The following is a 13,308-nucleotide window of genomic DNA, read 5'->3' as shown; positions in this document are numbered from 1 at the left end:
CGTCTGTGCCTCTCTCTCCTGTGAATCTTCTCGCTGTTTTCAGCAATAACTGAAAAGTCAAGTCTGTCTCTCTTTCGTTCTGTCTGTCTGACTCTGATTACAGTCTCTTGACAGGTGTTGGCTCATTGAGTGGTAGACAGGCCAATGTCAGCATCATCAGCATGGATCCCCTTGACACACAACCCACATCCTTCCACCAGTCACCTATCTTCCACCCCGAAGCCCTGCTCTCTCTCTCTCTCTCTCTCTCTCTCTCGCTCTCCTAGGACCTTGTCGCCTACGGCTAATCTTCCAGGCATTCTCCCACTTGATCCACTCGACTCTGCCCTGTAGAGGTATGCCATTGCCCTGTAATTAAGACCCGGACTTTTCACCTTCCTGTCTCTGTGCAATGAGCAGCCACATTTCTGACAAATGCGCTCAATGCTTCCACTGCAGTTACGGAAAAGACTGTTATTAGCTTGGACGAGGTGCATACTTTCTGAGGCACAGGACAGAAATGTCAATCGGATGAGAATTAATTAAGTTTGCCTAACTTCCGTTAGGGGCAGCTGGTCAAAAGTTTTCCATCAAACATTTCTTTCCCACATTCTATTCCGTCTGCCACTTCACTGTTTGCTTATGAATTTGAGGTTGAAGTTAGTTTATAAATTGTAATGATAAACCACACATAAAAAAAGTGTGTGGCAATGAAATTGAATTTTAACATTATATTTGTGAGGATTTTACTGATGATGCAAAGTTAAACAATTTGAGTATTAGAATTATTTAAATGCCCTTTTTAGCATGTAATTTATAAGGTTTGAATTGCCAATTGTTTCCAGACAGGTTTCTCAAACACTCCCCTCATCTGTCAGTGGTGAGGCAAAAAGACCTAAACACCTGCCACTGGTTCAGAAAATGTCAGTAAAATGCCGTTAGAGTTGGTAAGTTAGGTTCATTTTCACAAATCAATTCAAACTGTACATTTTACTGAATCGATTCAAATCTGTATCATCAATAGACGTTGGGCAAGGATTTACCTCTGATTGGGAAGAAAAAACTGTCATCTTTTACATCAACAAAGCGATCCAGAAATATCTGGATAAATATGTAGCTTTTTAATGTACCAAATGTACCCAGCTCTATTTGATTTGTTGATTTGGTGCATTTATGTCACAGATCATCATTAGAAAGAGTTTGTTCTATATCCAGCCCCTAATATGCTGCATTTCATCTGCTCCAGGGCAAAATAAAATGCCTGAAGTGAAGTGAAGAATGATCCGTGTTGTTACTCAGTGAACATGCCTCATAAGCAATGTTCATTTAATGTTATATAAATAACATATAATTTTTCCTGAAAGCTTTTATTTGTGCTCTGACTATAAATGAAATCTTAAAAGGCACTAGAGCAAATCTGCTAAATGTTATTATTCTGTATTTTCTGATTTAAAGGAGTAGCTTTAGTTCAAATCCAATAAAGAAGCTTGTGCATTATGTTCTGCCAGTAAAACACGTGCATTTCCCATTTCATTGAAACAAGACATTAAACCTTCAAACCCAGGGTATAACCACTGACACTGAGGATTCGTACATCCTTGTTAAACCTGTAGCCAAACAATATCTTTATTCTACCTTTCCTCTAACTTAATCTTACAGAATGTCTAAGCAAACAGTAATATATGAGAGAAGAGCCATGAAACAACTTTTTTAAAATTCCAAGAGAAAAGAATTCAACATTTGCATTCTGTTTTATATGCTGTATAGAGGGCACATTGTCTCCAGATGATTTATGCAAGACACATACAGTAGCTTGAAAAACTCTTATGGATTGTATTTTTTTCTTAGACTGCAGCTTCCCAGTTTAAAAACAGCACATACTGTACTAACATTTCCACTTTATTTAATGCACAATGGAAAAACTTATTTTAATTAATTAGTTCAAGTTCTTTATAATTAATTATACTGAAATGTAAAATAACGGGTCCCTAATAAATTTTATTTATTTAAATTTTATTGGTTTTATCTTGGTCTCACAGCTTTTATATTTCCTTTGATTATCCTATTTTTAACAATGCATCTTTTGAAAAAATTTTTTTTTTTTTGTGTGTGTAATTTTGCAGAAAGGTTTCCAGTGTCAACACAAACAGAACATTCAAAGGGAGTTTCATTAACTCCACCATATGGAGGTTAGATAAATTTCCACTTGGCTCAATGTGCAGAAGTGTGTAATAGATTTAATGAATCGCTACAATAAAGTGCAAGCGGTAAGTTTTTGCTAATTGCTGCTTGGGCTGGTTGGCAGTGCACAATAATAATAATAATGATAATAATTATGTTTTTTCTTGCAGTGATGGGCAAAATGCTCGCTTGAGATTCTCTCAGACCAGCTCAAGCCTTTCTGACATTGTTTGGGGGTAAACTTTCCAAAAACATTTAACACCTGGTTAGAGACAAAAACTTCAAAAATGGAAAGAAAGCAAAAAGAAGCAGGATAGCTTATCAGTTGAAGTGTCATCTTCCAATGCATCCACTTACTGTGCGTGTTCCAAAGGTATCTGATCGTGTGTCCTTTCTTCTGAGCTTCAACAGGAAATTTATCTGTGCGTCCTGAAGCGCCAGTCCTTCACACTCAGGCTGAGTATGAGCAGATGTAATTTCCACAAAGATCTGTGATCACCAAATAACTCTGACGCCACTGAAATACAATCCTTGCTATTTGTCTTTTTGACACAAAGTGACCCACACTGTAGAAATTATTAAGTAAAAAAATAAATAAAAAAAATCCTGAAAAAAGTATTGAGTTTTGGCAATGCACAACAGAAACACATGTCTCCATGGAGCTTTTGCATTACTGTATTTATTTTTATTCCTGATGATAAATGATTATTCTTACAATTATAGCATCAATTCATGGCAACTTAAGTATATAATTATATATATATATAAAAGCATAATTATAAAATGGAAAAGTTCAGATACAAAATATTTCTATGATGCAAAATAGTTCTATTAACTTTTTTTTCTTTTTTTTTTTGGGAGTGCGTTCTTTATTGCAACCTGCGACTGCTGAACAGACCAGTTGCAAAATGGATGCATGATAAAGATACGCTGCACTGTACTGTGCAGTTTGAACTTCCATTGCAATGCTAAGGTGGAAAAATGACACCAATTGTTAGTGGTGGCTTGGGTCTTATCTGTTGGGACAGCTGAGCTTGACACAAAGTGCTCATCACGCTCCATTACCCAGCAGCGACATGCTGCTCCATAAAGACAATTCAATGTACCTATCTCAGAGCCACACAGGAATAGTTTGCATGGACATCTATACTTTGGTTGATCCGTCTCTGATCTTTATGTTTCAGTAAGTGATGGTCCATCCAAGTAAAGTGGTCCAATATTGTGTGAAATTAGCATTTAGAACATCAGATCTGGATGCAGTTCAATTACACTATTGTTTTTTACAAACAAAAATGGTAATTTGTCTATGCAGCAATGTTGAGGTATATTTTTTAGGGGAAAAGTACTTGCATTAATTTTACTAACTTTGAATACCTTAAAGTCATAATTAAATCAAAATGGACAATTCTTTATTATGGAATATTGCAGTGATTTATCTGTGCACATCATTATTATTTTTTAATTCACATTCCCCCATAATCTTTACTCAAAATATCATCCCCTCCCTCTTACAGCGACATCTCATCTCTTCTCGGTTGCATCCGAAATCGCATACTCTCTTGAGTAGGCACTTTTTTAAATAAGTAATTACTTCACGACCGCTAAAAAAAGTACATTCTGTGTAGTATGAATGTGTGTAGTTTGAAAGTAATCCGGACTTACTACATCCTCCATGCTGTCATTATCATGTGACCTACTAGTGTCAGTTAGGTCGATTCACTGCCATTCATAAATCCTCTCCCATTGCCTCATGGGATAGTAAAGTGTCCATATGCACACTTCAGAATCTCAATGGAAGTAGTAGGTTATTTGGGTACTTTTTGCCTACTATTTTATGAGTACTGTGAATTCGGACATACTTCTTTTGTAACATAGTTGTTTTTCAACCAATAGTAGGGAAGTATGTGATTTCAGATGCAGCCTAAGTGTTTACAGGCGTGAGGGCGGGACAATAGCAATAGCAAACCACAAAGATCCAATCACTTTTCTTGTTTCGTTTCACTCTGATATACATCAATACAGGAGGATGAAACTTCCAATAAAATATTTTTCTCAGCTGACAATGATATATATCAATGCTGCCTTATATCATTGTCAAACTAAGAAAACTAACTTTGTTTGTTTGTTTTTTAAATGGCAATAATATATAAAATCATAATTTTCAGGGGCTTCTTTTTATGTGGCTGTTAGGCAATAGTGTTTTCTAAAAACAAAAAAAAACAAAAACAAAAAAAAATTCTCGTAATGTGAAGGCAACTCATCTGATCTCGCTATGCTAATAAAACATTAAAGTGAACTTAATTGTAAACTCCATCCACCAACATATGCTATTCACCCAGCTCAGGTAGCAGCTGCCACAGTCTGCCATCTGCTCTTTAATTGGTGAACTTGTCACTGATGTTATTTTTCAGTTATCCTTCCTTTAAGAACAGATGGATGTTTAAATCAAGTCCCTGCAGTCATCATAAAAAAATAAATATTAAACAATAAAAAACAAAAAAAAACATTGATACGAATGCACATCATGGTCAGCATGATCTCACAGGGAATATTAAGCTCCTTCTAGATGTCATGCCATATTTGTCTTTTTTGCAGGTGCAAAGGAGAAAACATTTGAGTTAAATAGTATAGTGTGTTTGTTTTCTATCATTGGCTTTTCCCTTGTAATTAATTTCAAAGCACATTCCCTTGAGTCCAGCAGGTAAATCCAGCATTTGTTTTGGTGAACAACAAACACTGAATCAATACTCACCAAGGCCACCATCCCTCACTATAGAAGAGCGATGTCACTGATGGGTGGGAGCAGCCAAAGGAAGAGAGTTTGAACTCTTTTTTTTTTTTTTTTTTTTGCGGCCCACCACCTTATATGTTAAATGACTTGTGTATCTGGTTTGTAGAGATAGGCTCTTATCTGTTATTGAGAATGCTGGCAGCAGGTAGACTGATCAGGGTGTGTGGTGTCCAGTGGAGTGGCTCATCTAGAGGCCAAAGCTTCTCTGCATCGCTAACATTCCCCTAAGCTCCATCCACTTACCCTTTGAAAGCTCCAGCGGAGCACACCATCCTACCCACAGTCCCAGCAGACTTCGTTATCCCGCAGAACAGACCATGCGTTTGCTTCTGCGAGAAGAGCTGTGTTTTTATATGAAATGACAGCACTGGGAAGTTACTGGGCTTGTAAGTGTTGTTTTTCACAATTATCAGGAATAAATGTTACAAGAATGGCTCAGAATGTTCGCACAAAAAGATTCAAACAATGAAGTTAGCAGCCTAAATGCTTTTGTTTTGCTTGTATAATAAAGCGCTTAGCCACAAAAGAATGGGTGTTACAATGATTTTGAGTGGGTTCATTTTTTTACAAAACAGCAACTATATAGCAATATGGTAAAATAAAAAAAATTAAAAAAGATAAATAGTTACTTTTATTAATATTATTCATTAAGAATTAAACTATTCTTCCTCCTTTATCATCTTCCACGAAGTAAGTTTTCATTCACTTAACTTAATAATTAATAATAATTGCAATGATTTTAACATTATTTTATTATGAATCTGATACCAAGGCCAATATTTATATACATTTTGATAACTTTATTTATTTATTGTGATTTCTAAGGATAAGGGTAATTGGAGCCAAATATCGTTTTTTTTTTTGTTTGTTTGTTTTTTTGTTTAAGTCATCATCATTAAAAATTAATAAACAGCAAATGATCAGACCTCAACAAAACCTTTTATAATAAATGCCACAATCACTATTTAGTTGATTGGAATAAAACTCCACATGATGTCTGTAAATTATATATATTAATGTATTATTATTATTGTTGTTGTTAAATATTATTGTTGATTTTATTATAATCCTGGACATGTTTGTGTAGTGGCACGGTAAACTCCATTGCAACAGTGCACTATATAAAAATATACATTAGTAGTATTAGGGTATACAAAACAAAAAATCATAGCACTATACATATGCAATATCCAGCATATAAATAAATGTACATAGAGAGATTTTCTTTTATTATTAAGAATTGAAGAGGAAGGATGTCATTGAGGTCTATATAGTAGCTTTAAATGTGGCTCATCCAGTCAGAATGTACATTTTCTGTACTTTAAACCAGTGAACATAAAACTAGCCAACAGCACTACTGGATAAGTCAGAATTCAATACCTGTATGTAGCTATCAAGGACATCAAGAGCATCAGCACATGTTTTTCAAGTTCTCTGGCAGTGCTTGCTATTTGCTTCTGAAGGGAAAGAGCTGCTTGAAGCTGCACCGTCAACAGTGGAGGGTGAGCAACTGAATATCAATCAATAAAAGATCTTACTTGGATAAATAACTACTCTCAAGTGCACATGAAGTACAGTTTCAGATTGTGATGGAGCTGACCGGTATAATCTGAGGTTAATGGAGAGTAATTCCATTATCCTTAACAGTGTCATGCTTTATATAAAAGGGACACAAGATTTAGGCTAACTGATCTCTCCAGCTATGTGAAGTATACACACTATCATCCTCATTATAGCACACATTATGTAAATCTAAAGCTGTTTATATTCTAAACAACTTTGTGGGCACACAATTGTCATTTGTATACTAACCATATGAATGTAGAGTTTATTTGCAGCATTATGTTTTTCCTTACACAATGTGACTCGTTGTATTTAAATGACCTGTTTTAAACAAATTTACTCCAGATTAATAGGAGGACAGAGAAAGAATACAATTATTTCTAAATGGCAAGGGCAACCACTTCATCATTATATAGCAGGAGGCGGTTTTGTTTGTCCTTGAGGCCCATCCAAAGTCAGATCACTTGTGTTCTGGAGTGAGTCCTGTCTCTGTCTCTGCTAGAGAGAGCCGAGTCACAGTGTTAGTCTGGCAGAAATCCTCACTAAACTCCCACGTATTAAAGAAAAATCAGTCGACAGCTTCTCAAGTAGGTAATTGATAAAGATGAAGAAATATCACAGAACTAATCATGCTTAAGCTCGGCAGAAGACCAAGCGTAGCAGGAGAGAGCTTAAAGGAATACTTCACCCACTAACAAAAATTCTGCTTTTAAAATTCTGCAGAGGAGGGGAGTATTTTCGGGAATAACAAAGTTGTGTAGAACTATGAAAGTTAAATTGTAGTGGATTTTTTTTGTTATAATTATTATTATTGTTTGGGCACCAACCTTTTTTTTTTAGTTTGACAACAACTATTTGGCCTCTTTAGTAAAGTTTTCATAGACTGTCCTAAGGTAATGTGGATTTTCTATTGTGATATCTATTCTATTGTGACACTACCCAGACAGCAACATAAGCCGCTTTCCGACCAAGTAGTTACAGGAACTTAGTTATAGGAACTGTCCGCTTCTAAACAGTTCTATGAACTACTCTCCCCCAAACTCGGTTTTGCTGTTTGCGTTCGCACTGGCCAAGTGGCCATTCATAGATGCCACCTACGTCACTACAAATAGAACGCTGCCATATTGACGACCGACTCGCCCGGTATGGCCGCCCAAACTGCATATTTGAATGAGAAAGAGAGACAGAGATACCTGGAGAAAATTTCAATTTTAGGCTCCGATCCTTATTTGTTACCCCCAGTTTTCTTTAGTCCATTATTATCTGCCCCAGGCTTGCCCCAATTGGCCTTTCATGATATAGAAATACTTAAGTCATAGAGCTTCATGGCGCGCGTTCATGAGAGTCGAGGCGATGTCATGAATGAATCTATGAATCTGCAGCTGTTCGGCTGGCATGAATGAATCTATCTAATCCGAACAGCAGCACTGGCAGAGTCCAGAGAGACACCAGCATCAGCACAGCCAGAGACATCAGCCGAAGATCATAAAAGACTGCCATATAATCTGTCCGAAAGAATAGATGTTCAATTATAGAGAAGGTTTAATACACACACATATCGAAATGAAAGAATCTTTTTGAATGATTCGGCTGCGATTAAAAGCTATCAAGAGGTAAAGCTCATCAGTGATTATAATAACGACTTAAATTGCAGTTTGTTCGTCACATAAAGCTATCATATGAATAAATAACAATATTAATATAACGGACGAGTCGTATTAGATCACTTTTATGATACTTTTGTGATGTTTTTTGTCTTTTATTATTATTTTTTGCGTGACAGCCCCCAGTAGGCTAATGTTACTCATTCACTTTCATTACATCGACAAGAAGAGTCTCCATTAGGCTACATATTCAAAAATGTCCCTTTGTCTTCCACGGAAAGTAAACTTAAGGATTTGCACATGAAGGTGAGTAAATGACGGCAGAATTATCATTTTTGGAAGAAATAGTCCTTTAATATGCATTTCAAGGCTGAGATTATGCATCGTCTGCAGAGCTAACGTTACTTACACAAAATAACATCTAAAGCGCATGTGACGAAGACAATATCTTTATGAACTTCAGAAAAATAGGCATAGGCAAAAAAAAAATAGGCAAAAATAGGTCGTCAAGATGGCGGCGCAAAGCTACAGTGACGTCATGTGAACCGAATGAATAGGAACTGGTAGGAGGGGTAAGGGAGTGACGTAAACACGGTGACTTTTATTTTGACGGCGCTGAGAACGCCAGAGCAAACAATGCTCACATTCTCTGTGTTTATTAGTTAGCGATCTGTCTAACAGTACTGTTTAATATGTTATTAGATAGAACTGTTATAGAAAGTAGACAGTATATGAAAAAAAGGTTATTAGCCTATGCCGTGTGGTTGATGTCCAGTGTTGCTAGCTGGGCAGATAAACATAATCATGTTTGGCTTGGTGCCCTCAAAGTTGCGTTGGATTTTCTCTTCAGCATAAAGGTTTCGAGACCCATCTATCACTGTTTTCCATGTTTGTATAGTTAGTTTCTGGAGTAAATATATAGGCTATAATCTGTGTGTTTACATTATAGCTGTTTTAAAAATGGCGGGTGCTGGTGTTCCGCGTGCATTCGGTCAATCAGCATACACTAATGTCACGGGTAGTTCCTATAGTGCTGGTTTAGACCCTACTCTGAAGTAGGACCTAAATTAGTTCCTCCAAATGGAGTTCCTAGAGCTAAAATCGTTCCTAGTTCCTGCGGTGCGAACACGCCGACATCCGGGTACTTTAGCCAATAGTTCTAGGAACTGTGAAAAGGTTCCTCCGGTCGGAAAGCGGCTATAGTGTCGGCCCAGATCCGGGCCACATCTGGTACGGTACACGGTGTAGCCTACTGGTACACATCTGGATTCAACGCATACCATATGTGGGCCGGACCTGGGCCTGTATGAGTTTTATACGTTTATTTTGTCATTCAACATCGAATTATTGCATACATACAAGCTACATAACCTAACAGATTAATCCTATTTTTATGGGCTTTTGAAAATGTGGTTGGTTTGGTTTTGGGATATGTGCAATATAAATGCCTTTTTACTTTTCTTGATGTGTTTTTCATCATTTGCACACCTCGCTCCACTAACTAACAATTTCATATCCTTTCAAATGGATGTGTGCTAATCTTTTCAAACACACAAGTGCTTGTGAGAAATGAGAACAAGCTTCTTATTGTCAGACTTCTTTTAAAGCTGACTCATTCTGCTAATCGGCAATCAGCCTAGTGTGACTCAAATTTGCAGCAGCATTTATAACTATTACTTCAAGGTTACTTTGGTTTTCTCATGTGGTGCTTGTCTATCCTCTGTATTCTCAAAGATTTGACTGTAGTGCAACTTTTATAGCTGATATCTTACTATTGTGCTAGACTTTTTACAAAGGAATCAGATTTCAGATTTGATCTATTTCTGATGTCGACTTATGTTATTTTTTTCCTCCCTGCAATAAGGTTGCACAGTGAGATGGTGTTGTCCTCTGACCATGACTGAATATCAATTTCAGTTAAGATATAATAATGAACAGTGTTTGAATTGTGCATGATGCATCTATTATCATCTTTTCACTGAATTTCTGGTGTCCACTCCAGTGTTTTATATGGCTTTATAGAGTGCAACAGTCAGGTTCCGGAAGTAAAAACTCTATTAATTTTCTCCATAGGAATATTAATTTTTAAAGGTCCTCTAAGCAATGTCACACGTTTTTTAGGCTGAAACATTTTTTGTCACATACAGCAAACATCTCCTCACTATCCGCTAGCTGCCTGTCCCCTGAACACACTGTAAAAAAAACGCGGTCTCTGTAGACAGTCCAGGCTCCACAAACAGCAACAAAAACAAACTGGCCCAGCCTGGACCACGAAACATAACAAACAGTTTTCCAGCCGATAACCGACAAGAATGATTTGGGGGTGGGGGTTAGTGTGCGTGCACATGAAGGGGGGTATGAAGGGGGGTGTGGAGAGAGGAGGAGAGAGAAGCATGAAGAGGGAAGTTAGCTAGAGGAGAGATGTCCTAGACAACGACTAACGTTAGAATTATATTCTCTTGAATTTTGATATGGCCGACACACGACCAAAGGTGGCGAGAACTCCGGAGGAGGGAGGGGGAGGGGAGGGGAGGGGAGGGGAGGGGAGGGGACAGGATGAGGAGGAGGGAGGGTCGAGCTAGTCTCCGTTTTGTTCGAACGTCAACAAGAAGTGACATCACCCAACATCGCTTAGAGCACCTTTAACGATAACTTAATCAGTCTTTAAAGACAACCTTACTGTGAGCTACGAGGTGTTTAATCAAGAATATTTGCTTCCTTTGAAGCCATCAGCCCGCATTATTTCGACTTTTAAAAATTTCATGTAAGTTTTAAAAGAATCATGTGAAATTCGAAAATTCTACATATACATACAAAGTTTGTAATGTTATGATTCACCTCATAGCTTGGTTTAAAATGCTTTAACAAATACTTTTTTTGAAAGTGTGGATGATAAGCCATTGTATCTAATACCAAAATTACATTTGCCCTGCCTTAAAAATGCTGTAAGTGAATTCAAATGCAACTTTCAGGTTTGAAGACTAAAACAGCTTCGCCGATATGTACGAAATGATTTTTGATGCACAAATGTGCTTAATGCTGCATAAGATGTAAATAGTTTTCCACTGTATAGACAACAGATTGCAGGGAAATGGCTTTCAAAGTTTCAAATGCCTCTGACACAATGTTGATATTGCTTGATTTAAGACACTCACATCATAATCCGTTTGTGTTCACAACAAAAGCTGAAACCCCTTGTAAAGGATATGAGAGGCTTTCTCGATCTAACTTCCTGTCTCAAGGCCTCGTGTCCTTGATAGCGATATTACAAGTATGGAAAGAACTCCCTAAAAACTACTCTGACTTATCTAACATTCTCAGATTTCAGCCTCCGCTGGACACAATTTCTAGCGCCCATCATGCGAATGGTACAAAAATCAATACATTTGAGAAGTGGTTAGAGCTCCTTTATCTTGGGCAGCTGATGATTTGGAGGTATGAATAATTCATTCTTAGAAAGCTACGGATGCAGCCAGGGAGTAGATAGGAAGAGGAAAGAGGAGGGGAAATAGTGCTTTACCTTATCACTCTTAATCTTAGAGGTTGCAGTAATGCAGTTCTGAACATTTAGCACTTAATGGTGTGTCAGTGGAGCAACATGATCTTGGACCATTAAGGCCATCTTGAACCAGCTCACAAGACGATGTCACTCATTCTTTTCCCAGGGAAGGGTCACGTGAAAATGGGAACTGGGTGTTTAGGAGAAGACTGATGTCAGTAGCTTGGACATTCAAGGCAAAACATCTCTTGATGGGTAAGTTATTTGTGTGTGCTTGTACGTGTGTGTGTGTGCTTTAGCCTCTGCAATTAGTGAGCCTTGGGGATAATGGCCAATGACCCTGGTCGAGAATGATGTAGCTTCATTGCAGCAGGAAATATATATTTTGAACTTAGAGGAAGGTCTATGAGAACTTTAAGTGTATTTTAATGCATTGCTCAAGGTTACTTGTGTTTTTTTCAAAGCTACCCATGGACAAATTTAAAGACCGTGCACATCATCATGTATGTGTTATTAATTTTCATTATTTTCCATTATGAATTAATTTGTATTATTCATTTGGGGATATAAATATATATAATTTTATATATAATTTTTTATAAATATATATAATTGTATCCAAATTAGTTCATTCTATTGGGAAAAATAAAATAAAACAAAAATAATAAAACAGTATATTATAGAATAACCATCAACTGAAACGTTATTTATTTATTTATGCTTGCGTGCTTGCTTGCTTGCAAGACTGCAATGCATAATGTGAATTTAACCTGCCTCAACTGATGCCACATCTATAAAATATATTTTCAATCTATATATTTTTGGTAACACTTTACAAAAAGGTTAATTAGTTAACATTAATTAACTACATTAGTTAACATGAACTACTAATGAACTGCACTTAAACAGTTTGTTAATGTTAATTTCAAAATTTACTAATACTTTATTAAAATCTTGTTAACATTAGATTTATTTTTATAACGTTAACAAAGATGAACAAAAACAGTAACAAATGTATTGCTCATGGTTAGTTCATGTTAGTTAATACATTAACTAATGTTTAATAAATAACCTTGTTGTAAACTGTTACCATATTTTTTATGTATATTTAATGTGACATTAGCTAAGGCTGATTTCCCATGATGCATTGTGGTTTCAGTTGATTGATAATTCTTGTTATTATTATTATTATTATTATTATTATATATTACTGCCAGTGCAAGCCGCAAATATTGCACAAATAACATCAACAAGCTTTCATTTGTGTTGACATGCCCATTACGATCCTTCTAAATGCAGGCTGATATTGTAGTTCATGGGCATGAGTTTATTGGTCGGCGTAAAGAGGAGAGTAATGATTATTTGTGCCATTCACATTAATGGCATTGGGAAATGAATCCTGATGATACCAGTGAGCAAACTCCCTGCAGACCAATTACAAAGGTTCACAAGGTTGTTCCTCATATGCACAATGACTTTTTAATGAGGCTTTGCCATAGCCAGACAAAATATTGCTTTGCTTATTTTGTTGCTGTCTACTTGCAGAATAGAGTATAGTTCGGCCATTGGGGAAATGACTCACAAATTACTACATTTCAGCTGTCAGGAGCCTACTGTAAGTCATTAGCTCAGCATTTGTTGTATTTAAATGAGAAATGCAACGCTTGTCATACTCCTCAGTGTGTATCTGG

The sequence above is a fragment of the Abramis brama genome (genome assembly GCF_963993115.1).
Source record: "Abramis brama genome assembly, chromosome: 11".
NCBI lineage: Eukaryota > Metazoa > Chordata > Actinopteri > Cypriniformes > Leuciscidae > Abramis > Abramis brama.
This window is presented reverse-complemented; position numbering follows the sequence as displayed.